The sequence below is a fragment of the Petaurus breviceps genome, unplaced genomic scaffold, assembly GCF_028583685.1.
Source record: "Petaurus breviceps papuanus isolate PSGF00001 unplaced genomic scaffold, PetGlider_PUasm1.0 174, whole genome shotgun sequence".
NCBI lineage: Eukaryota > Metazoa > Chordata > Mammalia > Diprotodontia > Petauridae > Petaurus > Petaurus breviceps.
The window spans coordinates 34,807,930-34,823,367 of NW_027185761.1; positions in this window are offsets into that span (position 1 = coordinate 34,807,930).

The following is a 15,438-nucleotide window of genomic DNA, read 5'->3' on the forward strand; positions in this document are numbered from 1 at the left end:
ATCTATCTATCTATCTATCTATCTATCTATCTATCTATCTATCTATCCATCCATCCATCCATCCATCCATCCATCCATCCATCCATCCATCCATCCATCTATCTATCTATCCATCCATCCATCCATCCATCCATCCATCCATCTATCTATTTTTTAAATGTTGTCTCACCCATTGAATGGTAAACTCTTTGAGAGCAGAGAATGGATTTTGCTTATCTTTGTATCACCAGAACTTAGGACAGTGTTTGACACATAGTAACTGTAAAAATTGATTGATTGATTGATTATTTCTAAAGAAAGTATGTCCTCTCTAGTTTCTTATATTTGAGCCACATTTTCTAAAATATTTTCTGTAGTTACCCATGCTCTCTTTTGCATGATGATAACCAAAATACTAAAGTAAACGTTGAGTTAATTTTTGAGGTATTATATATCTACGTCCTTATCTCGTGCAACCAATTATGATGAGAATGCAATGATTCTATTAATTGTGATCTTCTTGTAATAATTTATCAAGAGTATTGCAAGGTGAGATGTCCAGGCACCTCATGAAATTATGCTGCTGCCTTTGAATACAAAGTAAAATCTAGTAAAAGCAATTTTGCCAACAACTTTCTCTGCCTGTGAAGCATCTTTGGTGTTAAGTGTAATTTCTTTTAACTTCTCTATTAACTTAAAAAAAGAATATAAGCATCAATATAAATAAATTCCTCTTATGTATTGTGTTTGCTCTCTAGCCATTGTACAAGGATTTGTTAGAGTGTCACCAAATAAGTTAATATTGTTAGATGATCTGAAAACCATGCACTGGTTTCTGACTCTTAAATCAATCTGATACAGTCATTGCAGAAATGTCATCGAGGAGTTACAAAACAGAGGGAAATTTTGTGGCTTTTTCCCCCCTTATTTTACTGGTTGACATAGGCAAGGACCAGTGCTAAGTGAATTGTAGTTAAGTTCCTATGCTTAACTAGACTAACTTTTGATCTGCTTCCAGGACTGTGCTTGAAGCTTTCTATAATGCTAGAAGCTTCCAGGAATTGTGGTCTGTTGGAATAGTCTTTGGTAACTCCTGTCCACTTTCTTGCTATGTAAGTTACTGGAGTCTGAAAACTCTGCTTTTAGGGAATATAAAAACATTGTATATCATTTAAGTATTTTAAAAGAGGGTTGCCAGTAAGGGTTGAATTTAAAGAATCTTGCCCATATAAAGTTGTTAACATGGGCAGAATCTTTTAAACTCACCTTTTAGTGGAATGCAATCTTTGTAAAAAATTTAAATAATATAAAAATGTCAATGTTATAAAATACTGTCATTTATCGATTTTTGTATATCTGAACACAACAATTGAGGAAATACAAATGTTCTACGTCAAAAGTTCATGTACCTAAATGTTGGATGCATTCTGTTGGCATGACTGAGATAGTCTGTTCTCTGCTTTATTTGACCATAGCTTTCATTATTGTTTAGTTCCCCCCACTTGAGTGAGAATTGTTTTTCAGCTGGGAAGAAACCGAATCCTTGATTGGTGGAGCACTATGGACTTCTCTTACATTCTGCCATCACAATAAAAGCCAAAGGAAAGCTTACCACAGTCCCCAAGACTGCCTTTGAGCAGCATGGTAGCACTAATTCTTTCAGACTCTACCTATACTTGTCCACTCATTTTCATTATGTCTCTTGTTCACTAACCTACGTAGGGTTGTTTATAAGTTCCTTAGGGCAGGGATGATTGCACTAGGACTCTGTATCTTCAGTGCTTAGCATAATTCCTGGTGCATTTCACACACTTGCCAAATGCTTTCTGGTTGATTGATCGATCCAAAATATACCAGTTCTTTCTCTTTTAATCTCCCAGATACTCAAGTTGAGGTATTGGGGCCATCAACCACCCCTAATTTTAGTTGTACTCAACGATTCTAATTCCATGGAAGCACTCCAGGACAATTTCCCCTGGAATGCACAAGATTCTTCTCCTCTCCTTCACTGCCTTTTCTACATGCTTTCTGCCATATTAAAATACAGGGGAGGACTATTATAAATTAAGAGAGTTTCAACTGAGTGCACACCAAAATTATGAAGCTGTTTTCTATTTTCTATGTCTAGACACTTATACAATATCAAATCTTAGCCCCATTAAATAGCTTTTTAAAGATATAAGACATAAAATTCCCCAAATGACAGCTAAAAACAATTAAACAACAAAAATACAAGACAACAACAATAAACCGATGGTTTATCGATTGCATTTTTGCATCATCCAATCAAATTTATACTGGGGGGGGGGGAAGCAAAAACATAATAGGAATGAAAGTTAGTCTTCCTATAACCATGTGCACATCATTATGTAGCACTCACTCTGAGATATACCCAAAACTTTCTCTTGCAGTTTTGGTCTCCTTGGAGATGAGAACCTCAGGTTTAAGTTACTCTGTATATCTGCACTTCTAAAATGGTATAGCACAAGCTTCTATTGGTATGTTCACCTTTGATAGGCTGTTTGCACAATTGGTTTAAAACATTGAGATTCCCTGAAATGGCATAACATAAAGGGTAACAAACAAAATATTCCACTGATGAATTCAGAGCATTCTTCCACAAATATACCTAGAATCCATAGGGACAGTGGAAACATACATAGAGTACACTAGTTGAGAGATGCACATTTAAGAAACATATGACTGAAGCAACTAATACTTCTAATGTTATCAGGACCTAATGCCCTCCCTTTTCTGGGGTGTCCTTACACTGCTTCCCCTTGGGTTTAGTATTTTAGCTGGGCTCAGCTCACGTCGCTGAGTGTCTTCTGCTGTACAGTTTAGTTACTGACTGCAAGAGCTAACACTCTCACTGCAGTGGGACTCTGGGCGTGTTCTCTGTTGGGTAAGACATCTCCTACTGTGAAGTGGTTTTATCTGTGGTAGTGGTGGGAAGTAGGGGAAGACATAGAAATCCCCCTCTTTACAATGACTAGAGCTCCCACTAGGGAGGGCTATCTCCTGCATTGATTGGCTCCTTAGAAAGCATGCCTTGCTTTTAAAAGTGGGCTAGGCTATATCTGATGCATGCTTTGACCACATAATAACTAGCTAGTTAGTTGCCCTAGAATTCTCTCAGATATTATTATAGAATTTCTAACATCTTGTAAAGGAGTAACTAACACCCTAGTCTCCTTCACAATTCCGTCAAGACTTTAACCCTCTGTTGTCTCAGTTATTTACCCTTTGACTTTCAGAAATATCAGCACCACATAGTCTTTGTCTTTTTGTCCATTATCCTCTATAATTTCATCAAGTGAGTGGGGAGTGGGTGCCCACTGATCAGGGGAACTTTGATCAGCCTCAGCTCCCTAACTACAATTGCTATAGTAGAAATTGAGGTGGTGGGTGTTGTTGTTTAGACTCTTATTCTTTTTATTACCTAAATCTCACAAATCTTTTAGGTAAAACATTCATTGTTTAATTCAGAGGAGTTTCTTTGGAAACAGGGTAACATTGCTGGCCAGTTGTTTTGCTGGTTGAATTAGATGATATCTAGATTCAGAGCTGTCACTGTCAATTCTGACACCAGGGGCAAGTACCAGAAAGCACATATGAGGGAATCTAAGTTCGGGGTGGGGGGGTGGATGGGGGTGATAAGAACAATAGCTTCAAGGGCAAATCAAAAGCTCTGGCACACAAAAAGGCTTCTTACACCATCCTCCTCTCCACATATTCTATGATCTGGTGACACTTGGCTTCTTGCAGTTGCTTATATATTTCATCTTCCAATCACATGCCTTTTTTTAACATGTATTCCTTATGCCTGGATTGTCCTTCCTTCTCACCTCCATCTCCTGCTTTCTATGATGTTTTTCTTGAATTCACTTCAAATATCACCTTCCCAAAGAGGTCCTTTCTGGTTAAGTATAATTGTTTCTTCCACTCTCAAAATCCCCAAAATATGGGTGCTTAAAACAGAGTGCTGTTTGCTGTTTCTTAGTTGCTATTCCATCTCAGATAGCTTCAAATTCTAATGTAGTATGATGCTATTATTAAAAATAGGTACACAAAGAAAAAGAAGTGCTGTTAACTGAGCAGGTGAAAAGCTATTCAGTTATGCCAGCGTATAAACAAGTAGGGAAATTCTAAATCCTTTGGGAAGTAAAGAAACAGCTTAGCAAGTACATATTAAAGTAAATATAATTCGATACATAGTGAAAAACAAACTTCTCATACACTTTTTCCTGATTTCTTGCCATGAAATGCCTTTATTTTCCTGTGAACTCACTTGGAGAGCTTTCCTTGGTTATTATTAATTCAGCGGTTTTTGTTTATGTTTGTTTGTTTGTTTTTTTTTTGGAATCTTTTGGCAAAGCAAAATTCTCTTGTCTATATCTAACTTCTTAGTTACCTATAGGATTCATGTCTTAGGTCCTAGGCCATCATTTTTACTCAAATGGAACATGAGCATGCCTACAATTATGATTTTGCATAGGGAGTTTAAAGTCATTTTGAGACATTTGACATGTACACTGTAATCATAATGGCTTTTAATTTTGTGGAATATACCAAAATAATTCTGAACTGACTTTCCATAATGTCCATTGTATAGGTCGTCCTGGCATTTTTCATTGTTTTCCTTACATATTAATCAGTACTCCAAATCCCAGCTCTGTTTATGTCACAATTGTTTAAAAGGGGGTGGGGCACTTTTGAAATTTACCTCTCAGTATTTCTGTAAGTAAATTTGCCTTTTTATCATATAGACATAATCTGTCTTCTCTCTCTCTGTCATTTCTACGTTATCTGAAAATTCTCCTTTCCCAGATGGCAAACTAGATGCAATAGATACTGCTGTTGAGAAAATCAATGTTTGTCTTCCACTTCTTAATATTTGTTGAAAATTTACTTAAATGTTATAATATAAAATTCTTATTCTAGATTATATAAAGACAACATTCATCTTTGCTTAAGAATGGCACCTGACACTCAAATAGTTATTCACCTATAAAATGAACATAACCAATACCCACTTAACATATTTAGTATGATTTTCAGTCTTTGAGAAGATGTCTGTTTTGTCAGATTTCCATTTAGGTTTCATAATCCGAGGTATCACTGTGATTAATTCAAGGTGGGAGATACCATACTCAGTCATTTACTCAGGGCCATTATAATAAAAGCAGCCTTGGATTCTTCGATGGAGAATACAAGAATAATGACCTGATTAACTCATCAGCTGTGATTTAGACCTGAGGTGTCAAACATGTGGCTTATTAGCCATATGGGACCCACAATGCTTCCAATTGTAGCCTAAACCCAATTAAAATGCAATTGAAAAATATTCAACAAAATAAACATAGAATACAATAAAATATACAATATCATCTTTTAAAGTTGAGAGAATATACAGCTTGCAGGAATCTGTATGTTTGGATTAGTGGCCCTTGTTTTTATTTATGTCTTGACACCAGTGATTTCCACTGCTACTGGAAAGACAAAAATAATTTCCCAATTAATATTCTAAAAGCCATAGCATGTGGACAGACCACATGCTCTCTTAGGATCCTTTTGATAAAAAGAGAAATTGAGAGAAACTGCTAGAATATCATGAAAAGGCTTTTGGCAAGCTAAATGCATCCCACAAAATGGGCAGGTGGGAATAATTTTCCATCCAAAGAATATATTGATATTGATGAAATCACATATCCATTGGATTATTGGAATATACCTAAATATAAGAGAATGTGATTATTTTAAGAGATACTGGGGCAAGGACATTCTGGAACATTGACCCCAGATATTGGATATTGATTATGGATATTTTGAAACTTTGAGCCTTCATTATGCCTGAACCCATGAATAATGAGCATAATGATGGAAGACAGCACTGTAAATTTGTTCTATTAACTCCCTAACTTGGTAGAAAACACCAAATTATTTTAAAACAATTTTTTTATTATTTTAAATAATTATTTTAAAAAACGTTATTTTGTTTCAAAAACCTATGACATTAGAATCACCTGTGGAAAACATGTGGATGGAAAATAAAAGTGGAAATATGGACAATTCATTGTTTAGTTCTTCCAACAACCAAACTAACTAAAGCCTTAAATTTTGTGGTTTAACTTTTTAGTAGCTATCAGATACTTGATTCAGTGTTTCCTATTCAGGGACATGAATATCCTTTGGGACATTTTGTGCCTGAGATGGCAAGGATGCTGTAGCCAAAATGAAATTTTGAACCTACTTTTAAATTGAATCTCAAGCTCCAGAGTAAACAATAGATGGAGACTGCCTATTAAATCATCAACCTTTAATTAAATCCTTTTCAGCTGTAAGTTCCCTATACTAAACTTTGTGATAAATGTATTGTATTTTAATGGGGTTATATTTTTTCACTAAACCTATATAAGAAAAATTCCCTGTTATTTACTAAGTTACTCAGAAAAGAGAAATTCTCAACTTTAGTTTGGTGATTAGTTTTCAGTAAGTATATTACATGATAACCTAATTAAAGATTGGAGCCCCATGAGATTCCTGTTGGGTTGAAGTCTTAGGAATTATAGAAACAGAATAAAATCACCTGAACCATATAGGCTGTATTAGATATAAGCTTCTACTAATCAGCAACCTGAGTCAGAAACTTCTTCTAGAATGACAACTTCCAAGAACATGTTGTCATAAAGCATATCCCATTTTTTTTAACTTCACCAAAATTATATTAGATATCTGTAAAGGCAGGAAGGGTTACCAAAAAATCCATTCAGATTGGCTTCATGAAATCATTTTGGTAGAATTAGTCCAATCATAATGGTATCAAGCCTCTATCTTGGGGCCTGCTAGATAACACAGTAGATATGGAAGCAGGCCTTGAGTGAGCAACACCTGATTTTAAATCTGGCCTCAGATACTTACTAACTTGTGAGCTAGGTAAATCATTTAACTTCTCTTTGCTTTAGTTTCCTCCTCTGTAAAATGGGGATGCTTATAGCACCTTCTCCTGGGTCATTATGAGGGTCAAAGAAGATAATAATTATTAAATGCTTAGCATAAAACTGGACAGGTAGTACATACTATATACCTATTAGCAATAGAAACAATTATTATTATTATTAATTACCTGCAAGATAGAAATTATAACAGATGAATAAGCATATATCCTAAAACAAAAGGAAAATAAAAAATCAAGGTTAAAGCTCTCTGGAGTCCTACCTTTAGTCTTTAAGATGGTAGATATTAAAACCTAGCCATGTCACTTTGGGCAAGTTACTTAAACCCAATTGCCCTCCAAAAAGCAAAAAAAAAAGATGGTATAATATTCATCCATTAATAAAATCCACATTCAGAATCTACTTTAACTAATTGAATTTTTAAAATCTCATTATATACAAATAGGAATCAAATACGGGGAACACAAAGATAAAAAACTGTGTTGTCCTCGATCGTAAGACCCTTAAAATCTTATAGGGAGTATAACTCAAATATACAAATAACATATAACCCCTAATGTTAGTTTATAGCCCAAATATACAAATCATAGTATAACAGTATAATTAACAGGTATATAAATGTGACCAGTAGAAAAGGAGAAATAGAAAGAAAGAAGCTCTGTGAAAAATTGGGGAAGAGATTGGCTGCTGGAAGTATGGAATAAGAAGTTGTGGAAATTAGGGAAAAGTTAACAGGTAACCTGTGGTTTGAAGAAAAGATGATATTTCAGCATGTGGAATTAAGCAAGGAGCAAGACTGAAGTCTCTTGCAAGCTTCAGGAAAGCAAGAAAAAATTCATAGGGGTGAGTGCAAGAATGTGGAATACAGCATATATACATTTTTCTGAAATATGTGGGTCATGATGACAAATAGTCCTGATAGGAAAAACAAACAAACATACATACATGAAGGGAGATTATTAGAGTCTGATTGCCACCAGAAGAAGTTTAGGGAAAGTGTGGCTATATAGTGGAAAGAGAACTAGACTTGTTGACTCAAGGCCTGGCTTTAAAGCCTAATCTGTCATTAGCTACCTCCATGACCATGAATGAGTTACTAAAACTCTTTTCATCCTCAATTTGTTCATCAGCAAAATGGGAATACTATGCAGTACCAAAAACTTGAACTATCTTACAGTGTGGTGAAATAGGTTTTAAACCCTAGAGAATTTAATAAATAGCTATTTTTATTTATTAATTTTGCTTTACTTAGTGGGGCACCTATCAATCAATCAATATACCTTTATTGTACAGTGGAAAGACTATTGTTCAAATCCTACCTACAACATTTACTATTGGTGTGATTTGGGGCAAATAATTTATTTTATCTGGGTCTTAATTTCCTCTTATGGAAAATGAAGGATTTTGACTTTATAATTTTTGAAGATCCTTCCAATCTATGAACCTATAATATATGGTCTAAGCATAGTCTAGGTGCTTTGATAGATTTTAAAAATAAAAATGAGATAGTTTCTGCTTTCAAATCCTTTACATTCCATAGGGATATAATATTTGCATAATTGCATAAATCCAAAATATACAAAAGATAAATATAAGAAGGTGCCAGAAATAGGAAGATGAAGAAAAGTTTAATGTAGAAGGTAACAATTATCTGAAATTCAAAGAAAATGGGACATTTTATGAGTTAGAAATAAGAAGATGTATTTTATGCAGCTGAAACAGTCTGTACAAAAAATGAAAACAAAGAAACAAAAAAACCAGAATGAGGACTGCATTTTTGCATGTGAAGAACAGTCAAGCTAGGTGAAAGAGTAGAGTTTGGAAGACCAGTTAGTAGTGCAGTGTAATTATCATTCAGGGGAGAAGAGATGAGCCATTTTGGAGTTGTCAAAGCATTCAAGAATGAGAGTGACCCACAAAAAGTTTGCAAAGGTATGTAGGAACTGATTTGTGAAGGCTTAAAATGTTAAACAGTAGAGCCATTGCAATTTACAGAGGAGGGGAATGTTGTGGTCAGACCTGTGCTTTAGGAATATTGCTTGGATGGTAATATGGAGGATGAATCAGAAGAGGGGAAGATGAGTCAGGAAGGCCAGTTAAGTGGCTATTTTAATAGATAGGGAAGGAAGCAAGGAAGAAACTACGGGGAACAGCAGGGAACTGACCATTTGTTTATCTAAGCCTGTTTCCTCTAAAATTCTCCCCTTTTCATATAACTGCTAACATTAAGTGTCAGCAAGGGGTTTGTTATCTTTCTGACTAATTTCCAAGGATACCTTGGTGAAGAGATTTCAGTAGGATAGCTCAACATGGTTTCCTATATCTGAGGTCTTCCTGGGATATTGTAGAACTCAGTCCACCGGTTGGATACTAAACTGGCTATTTGCAGGGGGTCATTCAAGTAGGTAGAGGTGCATTTTAAATTCCCTCTGTTTCCAACTATGATGTTAGCAGAAACAGCTTCTATTTTGGTATCAGTTTAAAATATGACTGCTTCAAGATTTCAGTAAATCACACTTCTTATTAACACACACTGAGCATGTGTATTTTCAATGACCTTTGTGGAACACAATGAGATCTTATATTCTCTGTAGTTCATTATGTAATTATAAAATGGGTTTGCTGTAAAATATCATTTGCAAAAACCCTTCCCTTCATGTATCATAGAGGAAATTTGTCAAGGATTCCCTCATTATTTGTGTTGACAGTTGTGATGCAGATCCTGTAACTTGTTCCTTTTCCACTGCTGGCCATTTTCATAGGTGATCCTGTTTATAATTTTCCACTTTTTTTCTCTATCAGTCTATATAAACAAGTTACTATTCTAAACCTGTATTGATCTTGTTTGGTATTTATTTATTAAAGCTTGCCAAGAAGATCAAATGAACCATAGCACATGATCCACATGGGGACTTTGGTTAGTGGAAATATTCAGAAAATCTTCAGTAAGAGAAATCAGTGGATTATTATTTGTGTAATTCTTGTATCTATATGAAATTTTTCTATAGTACCTGACACAGTATCATGAGAAATCAAAGTGTTTAAGAAACACTTTATGATGATAATTGAAATGAAGATTATAGGTGTCCGTGTGGCTTTCTGAGAGGAACATTGGCCAAAGAATCTTGGAAACAGGGCTGCAAACCAACCTATGATATTAATGATTTTTGTCATTTTCCATTTCTGGGTTTCAGTTTTATCATACATAAAATGATAGGTTTGAATTCAGTGGTTGCTACATACACTTCCAGCTCTAAACCCCAATGATGTTGTATCTCTATATGTTGATAAAGCATCATTGACAAAAAAAGGGATATTGAAATATATCCTCTGGTCAAAATTCTTGGCTATATAATTCCTAGTTCAATTTGTCCATTACCATATTGCCCCATTAAAGTAAATTTAATTACTAATTAAAAAGTAATATTAGTTTTGCTCTAGGATAAATTATTCTCAGTTACACAGAGGATACTTCTTTTTTTTGCCTTTTGGAGGGGGGAAGGTAGGGCAATTTCAGTTAAGTGACTTGCCCAAGGTCACACGGCTAATTTTGTGTGTGTGTGTGTTAAGTGTCTAAGGCTGGATTTGAACTCAGGTACTCCTGACTCCAGGGCTGGTGCTCTATTCACTGAGCTACCTAGCTTCCCCCTAAAGGGATATGTCTAATCAAAATAAAGTTTCTTGCTAAACAACACAGTGCTTGACACATAGTAGGTGCTTAATAAAAGTATTGACTTGTGCTAGCCAAGCACAAGCAGCTTTCCAGAGGACTGCTACTGTGAACAGCTTTCAAGGTTCTGATTATATAGTATAGCAAACTCTATATTTATTCAATAACAAATCAGAGCATTCACAGAAAATCAAGGTACAGCATTCACAGTATTACAACTTATCACACATAATCAAAATGTAGCATTGACAATGACATAACAACTCAACAACTTATCACTAGAATGGCCACATAATTTTCACCAAAGTGGTCACGTAGTTTTGCACAAAGTATAATCATTTAGTCAATCAATCACTTAGTAACTCAATAGCTCAATCATAAAGTACAAAAAAAGTCAAAGTCCTCTACCCATGGGGCACACTAAGTTATAAATCAGTCACTATTCAGTCATCAGTCACTATTCAATCATCAGTCACTTCTCAGTCATCAGTCACTACTCAGTACCCTCTTAAGACATAGTGGGAAATCCACAAGCCATCCACCCCTAGGTCTTTAATAAATAAAAATTTCAGTCACTACTCAGTAACCACAGAGAGGTCTTTTCATCTTGATTCAAGGCAGGCTTTCAGCTTCCATGCCTCCTCTTCCATGGTCCCAGCTCCTGCCCTAATCTAACCAACTGCTACCTGAGTTCAAAGCAGACAGCTCCCAGCTCCTTGTCCAGCTCTCTGTGCAGTTCCTGCTCTACATTGGAGCTCATAGTGTACAGTCCATCTCAAATCCTTCATAGTCTTTGTTCCTAGGAAGATAAGGTTTACAAAGCTGCAAGAACATTCATTTGCATTAACAAAGCCACAACAACATTTGTAAAGAATACTGACACAACAGTCATGCTTCCTCAGTGTTCTGCAGCTCCAGCTGGCCCTCAGAAATCCTCAGCAGCCTCAGCAGCTCCGGCTGGCCCTTCAAAGTCTTCAGCAGCTTCATTTTCAAAATCAAAATTACTTTGTCCATGGAAGTTCCAGTGCAGCAGCAGCAGCCCATCCCAAGAAGTTCTGCCTTTCCCAGCTGTGGTTTTTCCTTATATACAGTATTGCTCCTCCCTGTTCAGCTCCTTCCTGCTATGTCAGCAATAGGGGTTCATACCTTTTGTGTCTTTAACAGAGGCTTAATTTGAAAGTAGGTACTAAGTACGAGTCCGCTTAGCAATACAAAGGGATCTTCCAATTTCATTACTGATGAGGTTCAGGCTCTGGGAATCCCCTTGAGCTCTCCTTGAGTCTTTGAGGTATAGGCTCTAGGAACTCCCCTTGAACTCTGATTGAATTGTCCTATTTTGATGAGGCATTTGCATGAGGCCATAAGCTTTACATTGTGGCTGGGCCCAGACCTCTGTTACTAGCCTAGCTCTCCATTGTCCATCTATTTCCCACCCTTGAGCCTATCATAATATCAGTCCACCCTTGAACTGGCCTACCCCACCATTGTCTGTAGGCTCCAGGTAGCCTCCAGCAGCTTTCCACCTTTAATCACTCATTGACCTCATCTGACTTCTTCTGAAGACCCTCCCCAAATTCCTCCTCTAGACCACCCCTAGATTCCTCCCACAACTTTCTGTAGTTAAGATCCCATCTTCCCTCCATGTGATGTGAGAGCGCCATAGAATGACCTAGCACAGACTTACTCTGTGTCTAATACAAGAAAACTTTTAATAAACTTTACTCTTCTTTGGCTGAGAAGACTTGAGTTGAATTCATTCAGCAGGACCTGGTGCGTTGATATTTTGGGTCTCCAGAGCAACCCTAACCCTCTTTATGGATAACCTCTTCAATTACTATTACAACTAGTGATTCCATTAAAAACCCACAGTTATTAAGTGTATCATCCATCCTGGTACATGTTTTGAATTACACTGGCAAAGTACAATTGAGATTGACTTTTCACTTTCAATTGCTTTCCATTAAAGAGTTTGCTACTTGACATAAGAATTTAATATTTAATGTAGGTGGCAGGTAGGTGGCACAGTGAATAGAGTACCTGTCCTGGAATCAGTAGGATCTGAGTTCAAATCCTACCTCAGACACTTACTAGCTGTGTGACCCTGGGCAAGTCACTTAAACCCAGTTGTCTTCAAAAAACAAACAGAACCAACCTTAATATAAGACAAAAAATGTTGCCAGTGAAAGGGGTTTAACTAGTTCACTATGGCAATGAATTGTAAAACAAGTCACTTCCAAAAGTTAATGTTGATATCATTTCCCTATTTTTTTCTGTCAGCAAACCTTTTTAAAGATTCCACTATGTGCCAAGCATTCTGCTAAGCACTAGGAATACAAAGAAAGGAATAGATAGTCTGTATTCTCTAGCAGGTCACAGTTTAATGGGAGAGGTAACATGAAAACAAGGATGCTCAAAACTGCTCCATACAGGGTAAACCAAAGAAGCCACAGAGAAAAGGCACGAGTGTTTAGCGAGATCAGGAAAAGAGAAAGCAGAATCTTAGTTAGAACCTGAAAGTATCCAGGTGAACCAAAAGCTGGAGAAGAGGAGCGAGAGAATTCCAGGCGTGGGGGAAACAGTGAAAATGCCAGCAGATAGACTTTCTGGAGAAACAGTAGGAAGGTCAGTGTTACTTAATTGCAGAATACTGGGGGTGGGCGCGACCGAAGAGAAATGCACTGTCCTGCGGCAGGGAGGCCACTGAGATCGAGCCGTGGTCCAGTGGTGCAAGGCCGCCGCGAGCGGGGGAGGGGGCGCCGCGGGGAGAAGCTCCGGGCCGGCCTCTCGAGGCCCCCGCGCAGGACCGTGAGTTCCGTCCCGCAGAGGCTATGCGCCTGGCACGGCTCTTCCTGCAGTCCCGCAGGGCTCATGTGTGCCTGAGCGCCCTTGGGGAGAAGGGGCCTGGCCCAGTTTCGGGACGTCAACCAAAATGCAAGCACTTTTCGGAGAAAATTTGTAGGTGAGGTGAAGCCAGTGTGAAGAACCAGAAGGAATAGCAGCATATTTAGTGCAAGAAATCACAAGAGCCGGTATTCACCTTCCTGATGGAGATGCCAGTGCTCCAAACCAGTATTGGAAAGGCAGGAATAGTGACTGACAGAAACCGGAGGCTGAATGGAGAGAAGTCACCAAAAACAAAGAAAAACTGAGGAAACGCTTGTGTGAGTTGGTTGAGTCTGCACACACGTTAAGAGTGAGCTTTGTTAAAAGGAACATAGAATTTGAACCCAGTTATGAAGAATTCCTTTCTTTCGAAAAGGATTCTTTGTTGGGCTACAACTGTATGCAGAGACCAGAAGCAAAATTGGTATTTGTGTCCCATAGAATTCACCGAACAAAAGTTGAAGAATTTGAAAACATGTTTTGGAGGCTGTGTAAAGGGTATATTATTGTGACCCATGCAGAGCTGGAGGAGTGCCTTGAGGATCCTGAGACAGGAGATGTCACAAAATGGTATGTGTTTTTAATATCCTTTTGGGGTGATCAGATTGGCCAAAAAGTTAAGAAGGTATGTGACTGTTATCCCTGCCATATTTAGCCATACCCCAGTCCTGTTGAAGAGTGAAAAGCAGTTCAAGTGGGCTCCCAGAACCTGTACCCCATCATTTGTGGGAAATAAGGTGTAAGAAGATTGGCAAAGTGAAGGTGGGTCAGGTTATGAAGGGCCTTGAACACCAATCAGAGGGTTTTATATTTGATCCCAGAAGTGATAGGGGACCACTGCAGTTTATTGTTTAGGGAGTGGAGGTGACATGATTAGACTTGTCATTTTGACACCTGAGTGGAGAATGGACTGAGCCAGAGAAACCAACCAGAAGGTTCTTAAATTTCTCCCTGAATGAGGTATTTACTATTTAACATATGAGCATAACCAGAAGAAGAAGATTTTGTTTTTGGTCATTTATAAGAACTTGGCTTAACCAGGGTGGTGGCAATGCCAGAGGAGAAAAGGGGGGAAATGAGAAAGATAGTATTACTATTATTATTATCATCAAATGTTATTCCGTCACTTTAGTTGAGTCTGACTTTGGGCGAAATTATTTCGGGTTTTCTTTGCAGACATCCTGGCGCAGTTTGCCATTTCCTCCAGCTCATTTTACAGATGAGGAAACTGAAGCAAATAGGGTTAAATTACTTGCTGAGGGTCACACAGCTAGTGTCTGAGATCATATTTGACATATCCTGACTCCAAGGCCTACATTCTAACCACTGCACCACCTAGCTTCCACAATTATCAAATAAGATAATATTTATAAGGTGCTTGGCACATAGTAGGCACTTAAAAGCTTATTCTATTCCTCTGATTCCATTTTACAAATATAAAATCTACAGGTCTTAGCAACAGACTGTGTGGAGAGATGGAGTGTGAGTACTGGAAGATGACAAAAAGTTGTGATCTAGGTGGATGTGAGGGTTGTGGTACCTTGAGCAGTAATAGAGAAGTTAGGAAGAGGGAGAATGGCAGGAAAGATAATAAAAGTTCAGTTTGGAGAAGGTTGAGTTTGAGATGTCTGTGGGGTATACATGAAGTGTCTTCAAAGATATCTGTTGCTTCATCTACTTGTAATGTAAAATGCAACTTCAGTTTCTCAATTTATAGATCACAGAGTTGCTTATACAAGTGGGAAATTCTCCTTCCTATCTTATTATCTGCATATGGAAATTTCTAAACTTGATTTGCATGTGATTCTGTTAGCATCATCCTGAAAATAACAATAAATTCAGTCAGTCCCAGAGTTTCTCCAACTGAAATGCTTTTGTTTTTCTTCTCTCTCTCTCTCTCTCTCTCTCTCTCTCTCTCTCTCTCTCTCTCTCTCTCTCTCTCTCTCTCTC